The sequence below is a fragment of the Lolium perenne genome, chromosome 6 (genome assembly GCF_019359855.2).
Source record: "Lolium perenne isolate Kyuss_39 chromosome 6, Kyuss_2.0, whole genome shotgun sequence".
Lineage (NCBI taxonomy): Eukaryota > Viridiplantae > Streptophyta > Magnoliopsida > Poales > Poaceae > Lolium > Lolium perenne.
This window is the reverse complement of record NC_067249.2, coordinates 141764666-141775939: the sequence shown is the minus strand read 5'-3', so window position 1 is coordinate 141775939 and position 11274 is coordinate 141764666. Positions and strand designations below refer to the sequence as shown.

Below are 11274 nucleotides of genomic sequence, written 5' to 3'. Positions count from 1 at the left end.
ATTCGTGTAATATGGATGATGTGATTCCAATTGTAAGACAATATGGTTTGTAATGAATGATGACTGTGATACTTAAGTATTATGACTTGCAACAACAATATTCCTGGATTGCGATGTATGACATAATAGGCATCCGGACTTAAAAATCCGGGTGTTGACAGTATTTTACCCTTAACCGTTATTTTGGTTAACAATGACACCGAAGCTATTGTGTGGACTAATGGTTTCTATAAGTATATAAACAGGTTTTAGTCCACATATGAGGTTGCAAGGTGGTGAGAAAGGTTTTTAGTCGGCATACGAGGATGCAAGGTGGCGAGAGACCCCCCAATTGATGTTCTCAAGAAGTGACGGTGTTTTGGCTCTTTCCTCTATTGGTTATGTTGGAGTCTATAGGAATCACCGCTCTACTAAGAGGGGCTGTCTCAATGAGCTTAAAGGGAATGTTGCCAAAGCCACATATACACATCCTACCACATAATCTTCACACCAAAATGCTGAGAGGTATAATTGTTCCGAGAAGGGAGGAAGAACTGCAGCTCCAGGAAACTCGGCTCACAGCCCGGCATACCGGGTGCTGCTGTCGGGTAGCCCGGTATGTGGCCCGGCTTGCCGGGTGATATACCGAAATTTTTGGTACTGTCGGGTCCTCTGCCGGGTGCATCGACTCTGACTTCTCAAACGGATATTTTCTCGGGAAGACTATATAAGCCCTTCTTCCTTGAAGGGGTAAGGTGACCAGTGCAAAAGCTCAAGATATTCTCTCTCTCTCATACTTCATTGTTGAGCTCCAAAACCTTCAGATCTCCCTCCTTCTCCAATCAAACTCAAATCCCTTTGGGGAAAAGCTTGAGGAGGCCTTGATCTACGATTCCACCAAGCCAAATCTCATTCCCCCTTGAGTTCATCGTGCTAGCTGGGTGCAAAAGGCATAGAAGGTTATACAAACCAGGAATAAGAAATGGAAGGCTTCAGTCCCAGGTAGTGTAAAAGTCATTGTTGATGGAGGTTTATCACGTCAAGAAAATCATGGAGCTATAGCTGCTATTTGCATAGATGATAGAGGAAAATACATGGGAGCATCCACCACTATTTATGAGGGGCTCACAGATCCTGCAAGTCTATAAGCTCTCGCGTGCAATGAGGCCATCTCTCTAGCGCTTGACCTCCACGTTCAGAAAATTCAGGCTTCCTTTGATTGGATGTCATCCAAAACTTGAAGAACAAGGTGTCCTGCCATTCAGTGATGGTTCTTCAGTAAATAGAGCAGCGAGGTTGGTTGTATTTGGGCATGAATGAAGGGTTATGTATGGGATGCACATAAACTTGTAAATAGCTACTACTCTTCCTGTAGGCCGCCATGTGTGGCTTTTAGATCTGCCAGATATTATTTGTATTCTTATAAACATTGCTGATGAATAAAATCTCTCTAGTTCTCCTAAAAGAAAAATAAAGAGATAGAGATATTGCCGCGAGCCCTGTTAGCTCTATGACATGTAGACCTTCCCCTTTGAGGAGTTTCCAAGCATGGTGGTATTACCTAGTGGAGAAGAGGCAGCCTGAGTCGATGGGCACCTCCGGCTCTGGGACATATTTTATGTACTCTCTCGGTCTCAAAAAGATGTTGCATATTTTATCTAAATTTGAATGGATCTACCATGTTGTCAATGTGTTTGTTTGGTCTTTACAAAACAAATACATCCATTCTCATAGATAGACATATGAACAAAATTTCTTTTAAAAGTTACACGATTTTAGGGTTGCAAACCGTGTAGGCGCACAATAGAAATGGCTAGTGCCTAAAAAACAGGATGAAACCATGCATTGGCACCTCGCTACTTAGTTTATTAGTTTGTTCACTTCTTTTTTTGTCAGAAGAGGTTAGAGTGTTCATAGTTTGTGGTGGCCTTTATGTAATTTCTACTTCTATTGTTCTTATGTAATTATTTTTTTCTTTGTGTAATTTCTACTTTTATTGTTCTTATGTAATTATGTTTTCTAAAGTAAATGTTCTCTCATGTAGGTTATCTACTGATGTACAACTATGCTTTATACATGGTCGCCTCTACAACATGTGGAGCATCGCGACCTTTTTATGAAGATGCCTACATGGTTGGAGGACGTGGCGATGGATACTTTGTCCCAACATAGATGACAACATAATCTTCGGATAGGCCCTATGTCACCTTAATTACCAGTCTCACAATTTCCAATCTTTGATATGTATTTGCCGGTTGAGTTTGTACTTTTGACTTGGATCGGTTGTGTGCATCCTAACTATGCAGAAGCTGGGTGTAATGGTTAATTTTTTTAAATATATCAAAATAAAGTATTCATATTTTATTGTATGTTAGAACTAGCTAAGGTGGGCTTAAATGAACAAGATAGAACATTAAGAGCACTAGTCGACAACCCATGCATTTTCACATATTAGTATTAAAACTAATTCATTTTCTTGGTGCGCTCCTATTTTTTTTTTGCGAATAGGACACTGGCATTAAAAGAAACACCGAACAGTACAAAACAGCTCAAGAAAAACGAAAATTACAACGAGATCCTTGAGAAGCCCTTCATCTTCAACCTCCAGACCGTGTCGACGGCGCGCCGCCGCTGCCGCTCCTCCCTGAGCTAGCTTGACGTTGTTGATTGCGGACGGGAAGTCGCCGAACGGGTCGAAAAGACCACATCCGTCCCGGAGACGAAGAAGTAGGATGAACTGCCGATGAAGCTCCTTGACGATCCGAAGATCCCCACAGATGCATGTAAACTGTACATAATTGGTGGAGGTGAAAACCACCCTGAATTTGCATATACGACAAACATATCTAACCAACAGTTGCATATATCTCGTGAAGGGGTAATGCACCACACTATGACATCATGGATGCCGGCTATATGTTTTCTAGTAATTCTATTATTATTTTTATTTATAGACATTGCCTACAATGTAGGCACCTTCACCACCACACCTGCGCACTAACACAATTTCTATGTAATATCGAGTTGCCTCTGATCTAAGTAACCAAGGGCACCTCGCTACCGACAGAAACACCTCCCACTGAACAAGTATTGCACTTTAATGAGACACACATGATGCTAAATCTGGAGTTTGATCCCTTGTGAACTACGTGTGGGCAGCCATCCTCTTAACAATCTAACCACATACTGGTTCACAAAATTATTCACTCATGTAGTACAACATATGTCTGCACTTAATAGTTTGTTTTGATATCTTAATTTCATATTACAAATATATGAATATTAGAATTTATGAATATTAGAATTTATTTGAGTCTTGTTTTAGAATATGACACACTTACTTTATTCAAAACCAGAAACATACAGATGAATGTGAATAGTATTAATAATTGAAATACAGTAATTATATTGATCTGAAAAATTGTGAAAACCAGGTTCAAATATTTTCCAAAGGTAAATCCTTTTTATGAATATTTATTTTCTTTGGAAATAAATAGTAGGTAATCTCATTGAAAGACACGTTTAGACAAAAAATAAAATATGGTTACCTTTTATTATATCAGAACTGCACAATACAATTTACTACAAATTCGAAGTTATGTGGATTGAAAAATTGACATAATCTTTTTGTATTACGGCATGTTTACAAAAAGGTATGTATACATTGTGACAAATAATACTACCTATTTCCATAAAAATACATTGAAAGTTTGTCTAAATTTAAATGTATCTAGATATTTTTTAGTGCATGGATACGTACTAATTTAGATGAACCTATCAACATCTTTTTATGGATGGAGGGAGTAATATTTTACATCTTTTTATCAACATCTTTGAGAGATTTTTTTTAGATCATTATTGGAATGATCTTGGTTCCAAGAAAAACCCTTCCTGGATACCCAGTTACCCACCCTTCCTTATAGGCTTCTAGGCTATATATGTTATTCTACCGGCTGGCTATCATTTTTTAAAACATAATCACTACCACTGTTTAAACCAAACTATGATCAGAAATCAGAATACATATGATTCGTACAAGCACCTAGTTAATAACTGTTCATAAAAAAGTGTTTCATATCAAACAAAAACTTTTTTAGTTATAAAATTAGGAGGACTTTTGGTTCACGGAGTAAAATAATCGTACTGGAAATACTACACTACACATATGCATGCGCGCTAAGTCATCAGGTTTGCACCATGGCCATCCATATATAATTGTGTGGCCGTCACTATACATTTGCGGTTGGTACAACGAACCCAGGTGGCTACCAAGTCAGACAATCGGCCAAATAAACTATCTGGTGACTCATAACCGTGTTAATGTATTTGTCGTCCCAAATACTGGAACATCGATCAGTTAGAGAAGAAAAAAAGTGTGTGACTATTTCTCAGTCAGATGATATCATCAAATTTCAGTTGCAACTCATAACTAGCACAAATTACGATACAATTTAAATGGTGTAGGACTTGACTGAGCACGAAGTTCGAAAAACTAGCAAATCCCAGAAAAAAATGGTCCATAATACTTTGGAACTTAAAATTGAATTTGCTTTAGCTGCTTGACAAGCCAAGCTCAGCTAGAAACAGAAATAGTTAACATAGAAGGTTATCGTGTTTGTAGTTTTGTACCCCAATTGATATCCTCCATGCAAGTTTGGTCTCAGTTTAGCAGATGGGCAGGGGCTCGCCGTTCCATTCCTTGAGGCATTCGAGCAGCGGGTCAATGTGCTTGCCTTGGTTGATGGCCACGAGCACCTTGTTCAGCTCCTCCCCCGGTGAACGTGTCTTCTCGCCGGTAAGAAAAACGGTTCCGAGCTCCTCACGCACAAACCGGTAAAGAGGGTACGAGCGGCACTCGGTGATTCTGTTGGGTGTCGTAGGCGTGCCTCTCTCTACCGCGGCACGTGCGGCCTCGACCGCCATGGGCAGCGCCGTGCGTAGCTCTTCCTCGAACTTGGTGACCTTGGCAAAGACGGAGGTCTCCATGTCGAGCTCAGCAACGCCGTTGGCCAGAGCTCTCTCCACGAGCACACCACGAAGCTTCTTCATCAGTGGGTAGTTTTGGCTGCATGGGTCATCGGCGTAGGCGAAAACCGCCTCACGGTCTATCTCTTGGAGCATGTTCTTCTCGCAGAAGCGAGCGACATGAAGACCACCGGTGGAGTTTGTGCTCAATGTCTTCTTTGCCACTGTCATCACACAACTCTTGACGGCGCTCCGGATGTTCTCCTCGATGTGGCGAAGATCGATGGCCTGGCAAAGGGCAACCAAAAACGTCGAGGACATGAGCTTCAAGATTTCAATGGCCTCCTCGGTCTTCCTCGCGGAGATGAGACCCAACGAATTCACGTCCTGGTTGTGCTGCTCGGCACTCTGGACATGGTTGGTCACCGGGTTGCCCAGGAACTGCAGCTCGGAGCAGTATGAGGCCATGGCGATCTCGGCTCCTTTCAATCCATAGTCCAAGCTCGGGTTGCGGCTGCCGGACAGGTTGGATGGCAGTCCGTTGTTGTAGAAGTCATTCACGAGCTCTGAGAACTGCGCGAACATGAGCTTGCCGATAGCGGCCAGGGCAAGGCGGGTGTTGTCCATGGACACACCAATGGGTGTACCTTGGAAGTTGCCGCCGTGGATCGCCTTGCCGCGGGAGACATCGATCAGTGGGTTGTCGTTGACGGAGTTGATCTCACGCTCGATTGACTTGGTTGCAGCACGAATAACCTCGATTTGAGGACCAAGCCATTGTGGTGATGTGCGGAGCGCATACCGGTCCTGCTTCGGCTTCATCAGTGGGTCAAGATCGCCAAGCTTCTTTGCAAGCTTCATGTAGGAGCTTCCCTCCAAGATGTGCTCCATGATCGCAGCAGCCTCTATTTGTCCAGGGTGCCGTTCATGACCTCACAAAACACGGCAGAGAGGACCTCTGCCATGACGGAAAGAATGTTTGCCTCAAAGAGCACGGTTGAGGCGAGACCAGAACCGACGGCTGTGCCATTCACCATGGCAAGACCTTCCTTTGGCTGCAACTCGAAGAAGCCACCGTTGATGCCGGCAATCTTGAACGCCTCAGCGGCATTCACTTTCCTGCCATCCGGTGCAACCGCTACCGAGTTCTGGCGGCCGGTGACGAGACCGGCGATATAGGAGAGCGGGACCAAGTCACCGGAGGCGGTGATGGTGCCTCGGAGTGGCAAACACGGCGTGACGTTGGCATTGAGCAGTTTGGCAACGGCCTCGAGGATCTCGAACCGGATTCCAGAGTAACCCTGGAGGAGGGTGTTTATGCGGACGAGCATGGCCGCGCGCGTCGCTCCAGCGGACAGAACATGGCCGTCGGAGCCGGTGCCGAACGCGCCCGCGTTGAGGAACCTGATGAGCTCCCTCTGCAGGGCGCCGCCCTCCTTGGTCCTCCGGTGGGACGTGGCGCCGAAGCCGGTGGTGACGCCGTAGCTGTCGACGCCGTTGGCCATGCTGTCCATGACCCAGTCGCTGCTGGCCTTGACGCGCGCGCGGGCAGACTCGTCGAGCTGCACCTTGGCGTCGCCGGCCGCGGCCACCGCCGCGACCTTGGTGATGCTGAGGCTGGCGCCCTCGATCGTGACGATGGGCTGCCGGTACTCGGCCACCATCCGCTTCACCTCGTCCAGGTGGCTCCCCGTCAGCGCCTCCGCGGCCTTCCCCCAGTTGAGCGGGTCGGCGTGCTGGATGGCCGCCGTGCATTGGGCGCCATTATCGCATTCCATTACAGCCGGCTGAAGAGAAGGAGTTACTGGTTGCACTGACTGAATGGGCTGAAGAAGATTAGAGCGCAGTAGCGGAAATGGATGGGGGTGCCAGGTTTAAATAGGAACGGGAATGGACTTGGCACGCGCACGAATGCCGGTCAAGGCCAAGACCAACGGTGGTTTTGGGCGTGGATCCTCTGCAGTACTAGTTACTACTGTACCCGTACAGTACTAGTGAAAATCAGCCCTCAAATTTGGCGCCAAGATGATTTTCCCTCTCCGTGTCTCCTTAAATATAGCAAAGTTTTGTTTCTAATTCTGTGTGCAAAGAGAGGCCCGTTGGATTGAATTTGAGGGCTGATTTTCACTAGTACTGTACGGGTACAGTAGTAACTACTACTGCAGAGGATCCACGCCCGTTTTGGGCGTGGATCCTCTGCAGTACTAGTTACTACTGTACCCGAACAGTACTACTGAAAATCAGCCCTCAAATTTGGCGCCAAGATGATTTTCCCTCTCCGTGTCTCCTTAAATATAGCAAAGTTTTGTTTCTAATTCTGTGTGCAAAGAGAGGCCCGTTGGATTGAATTTGAGGGCTGATTTTCACTAGTACTGCACGGGTACAGTAGTAACTACTACTGCAGAGGATCCACGCCCGTTTTGGGCGTGGATCCTCTGCGTAGTACTAGTTACTACTGTACCCCGCATGTACTAGTGAAAATCAGCCCTCAAATTTGGCGCCAAGATGATTTTCCCTCTCCGTGTCTCCTTAAATATAGCAAAGTTTTGTTTCTAATTCTGTGTGCAAAGAGAGGCCCGTTGGATTGAATTTGAGGGCTGATTTTCACTAGTCTTGTACGGGTACAGTAGTAACTACTACTGCAGAGGATCCACGCCCGTTTTGGGCGTGGATCCTCTGCAAGTACTAGTTACTACTGTACCCGTACAGTACTAGTGAAAATCAGCCCTCAAATTTGGCGCCAAGATGATTTTCCCTCTCCGTGTCTCCTTAAATATAGCAAAGTTTTGTTTCTAATTCTGTGTGCAAAGAGAGGCCCGTTGGATTGAATTTGAGGGCTGATTTTCACTAGTACTGTACGGGTACAGTAGTAACTACTACTGCAGAGGATCCACGCCCGTTTTTGTTCGCGTCTCAGGCAGGTGGAAACCGGGCGTGGATCCTCTGCAGTAGTAGTTACTACTGTACCCGTACAGTACTAGTGAAAATCAGCCCTCAAATTCAATCCAACGGGCCTCTCTTTGCACACAGAATTAGAAACAAAACTTTGCTATATTTAAGGAGACACGGAGAGGGAAAATCATCTTGGCGCCAAATTTGAGGGCTGATTTTCACTAGTACTGTACGGGTACAGTAGTAACTAGTACTGCAGAGGATCCACGCCCAAAACGGGCGTGGATCCTCTGCAGTAGTAGTTACTACTGTACCCGTACACAAAGACTAGTGAAAATCAGCCCTCAAATTCAATCCAACGGGCCTCTCTTTGCACACAGAATTAGAAACAAAACTTTGCTATATTTAAGGAGACACGGAGAGGGAAAATCATCTTGGCGCCAAATTTGAGGGCTGATTTTCACTAGTGCGTACGGGTACAGAGGTAACTAGTACTGCAGAGGATCCACGCCCAAAACGGGCGTGGATCCTCTGCAAGAGTAGTTACTACTGTACCAGACAAGACTAGTGAAAATCAGCCCTCAAATTCAATCCAACGGGCCTCTCTTTGCACACAGAATTAGAAACAAAACTTTGCTATATTTAAGGAGACACGGAGAGGGAAAATCATCTTGGCGCCAAATTTGAGGGCTGATTTTCACTAGTCTTGTGCAGATGCAGTAGTAACTAATCTTGCAGAGGATCCACGCCCAAAACGGGCGTGGGTCCTCAGCCGTAGTAGTTACCATCGTACCCAGACAAGACTAGTGAAAATCAGCCCTCAAATTCAATCCAACGGGCCTCTCTTTGCACACAGAATTAGAAACAAAACTTTGCTATATTTAAGGAGACACGGAGAGGGAAAATCATCTTGGCGCCAAATTTGAGGGCTGATTTTCACTAGTACTGTACGGGTACAGTAGTAACTAGTACTGCAGAGGATCCACGCCCAACAAAAACACGTTCAGCATGGGGTTGGCGCGCGCGCTCAGTGGGCTTTACAAACTAGAAATACTGCATTAGTCGTTGCTTGCGGTTGTTGCCTGGTTGGTGCGGTCTGCCCCATGGGGTTGGTGCGGACGCCATAGATCCCATGGCTCGGCTGACCGAGCTTGCTGCTACTCTGCGTTTATGCTCCCTTAACTAATTGACTGACTTTTGCTTTGCAGCTCCATTTTGGGGCCCTTGAACGGGTACGATTTTAACGAGACCAGTATACAACATTAATAACATGAATCAGTTTTCTTGATGAACTGAAAGGAAAACAATCATCGTCGTCATCAGGCATGTCAAATTTACATTGTTCTTTTTTCCTTCCTCGCTTGCAAAATATTGAAATCTGCTACTTCCTATAAATTTTAACCAAGTCTCTGTGCTGAAACTTGCATTGTAAAGGTAGTACCTGTTGGATAGTTAGGCACAATTTCCATGATTAATTCCAGAATATTAAGCATGACGACAGTAACTACTAACATGTGAAACTCAAACATACTAGATGTAGTGATCAACATGAACAGTAGCAGAGCAAACAGTACAACATCCATCGCTAAACAGATCGAGATATGTCGCACGTATCGATTTGGTGGAGGTGGCGGTGGAGGTGTAGCAGATGATGTCGCAGCAGTAACGTTGTTGATGACAACGTTGTTGACGACAGGGACGACGGGTCGAAGTAGATGGCGTTGAAGACGACGGTAGGCAGCACCGTCCGACTTGGACGGAAGGCGACCCGTGATGAAGAGCTTGAGCAGTCGCGCAGAGCGCTTCCCAAAAACCTAATTCGCCCTCTCCCGTACAGGATCACAAGGACGAGCGGTTCCGGAGACCTGCTCTCCCGTTCGCCGATGCACGTCGGCTCGCGGGATGGAGTAGGCTACGATGGCGGCGCAAGCAGAGAGAGGTGGAAACCCTAACTCGTGTATTGGATGTATTTCTGCGGTAGCCGGGCAAGAGATTATATAGGCTCGGGAAACCCTAGGCAACGTGGGCCACGCCCACGTCGCACGAACGTTTTGAGTCGGTTACAGATAGTCCACGAGCGAGAGTCGGTTACAGATAGTCCACGATCCGGGAGCGACCCGAACCGACTAACTGCGACGCGTCCGTCTAGGACTCTGTTCGTTTTCCTGAGCTGCAAAAAGTAAGGAAAGTCTCGGCTCGAGGCTCAATCCACTCACCACGAGCGCGGCGCGGCGTGTCGTGTCGTGTCGAGTCGAGACGAGCGAGCGAGGAGGAGGAGGAGCGCGCGTGTAGCACTCCTATTCTCACTCACTTACTAGTGGTGGAACAACCCACCTTATAAGGTGGTCTAACTTCCTCCCAACTTTCCATGTGGGACTAAACTTCCCACCTCTTGCCACTCCCTAGTGAGCTGCCACCAACTTGGGCTCAAACTCACAAGGCTACCACTATGTGGGCTTTGAGATTTATAGGGAAAACTGAAATCTAATTTGGGCCACTCAAAAGTGGGCCCAATATTTCAACAATCCCCCACCAGATCTCAAATCCCCATTTAGAGATTTACCAATACTCACTGCTTGTTTATATACCAGTGTTTCAGCGGAGACTGTTAAGTTGAACTTCCGCCTAGAACCTTAAGCTACATCCATTCACACTTGAACAATGGACTAAGCCTTGAATTGCAAGTTTTGCGTGAACAGGGTTTCACTCAAAGTCATGACCAGTACATGGCTGCCAGTAGCCTACCCCGCGGGTGAAGTATATGCGTCATACTTCGTGGTCTCGTCATGAGTTTACTAGAGATCACCCAAATCTCATAGATTGCGGCGTTTAACAATCGGACTCATATAGGTGTGTTATTTCAAGAATGCTCTGTAGGACAGCATCTTTGCTAAAATAGCCAACATAAACACATTAAGGCTTGTTGCCAACCTGCCTTACAAAGAATCGAGAGTTGTGCATCTTCACATAGAGATGGTTACTTAATACTCTCCTCAATTAAACCACTAGTTTGTTCTTCCCAGGTCCTAATTCACGGGATCTCCGATCACAAAGGTTGGGTTACCACTATGGCGTAACATCAACGGGTCTCAAACCCATCTCCCTCGATGCACTTTCTATCACATTACGTGATAGTCCCTTTGTAAAGGGATCTGCCACGTTTTTGTCTGTTTGAATATATGTAACAGTTATTACTCCGGAGTTTCGCAATTTCCTGACAGACTTCAAACGTCTCTTGACGTGTCTTGATGACTTCGCGTTATCCTTAGAATTGTTCACTTTGACAATTACAGTTTGATTGTCACAATTCAAAAGGATTGCCGGAACAGGTTTTTCAACCACAGGCAAGTCCATCAAGAGCTCACGCAACCATTCTGATTCAACAGTGGTTGTGTCTAAAGCAGTAAGTTCTGCTTCCATAGTTGACCTCGTCAATAT

The 11274-nt window shown here is 45.7% G+C and overlaps 1 pseudogene; it reads right to left on the bottom strand.

The window, feature by feature from the left end:
* Window positions 1-4409: 4409 nt before the first annotated feature.
* Window positions 4410-6767, bottom strand: LOC127326490 (phenylalanine ammonia-lyase-like; annotated as a pseudogene).
* Window positions 6768-11274: the final 4507 nt, after the last annotated feature.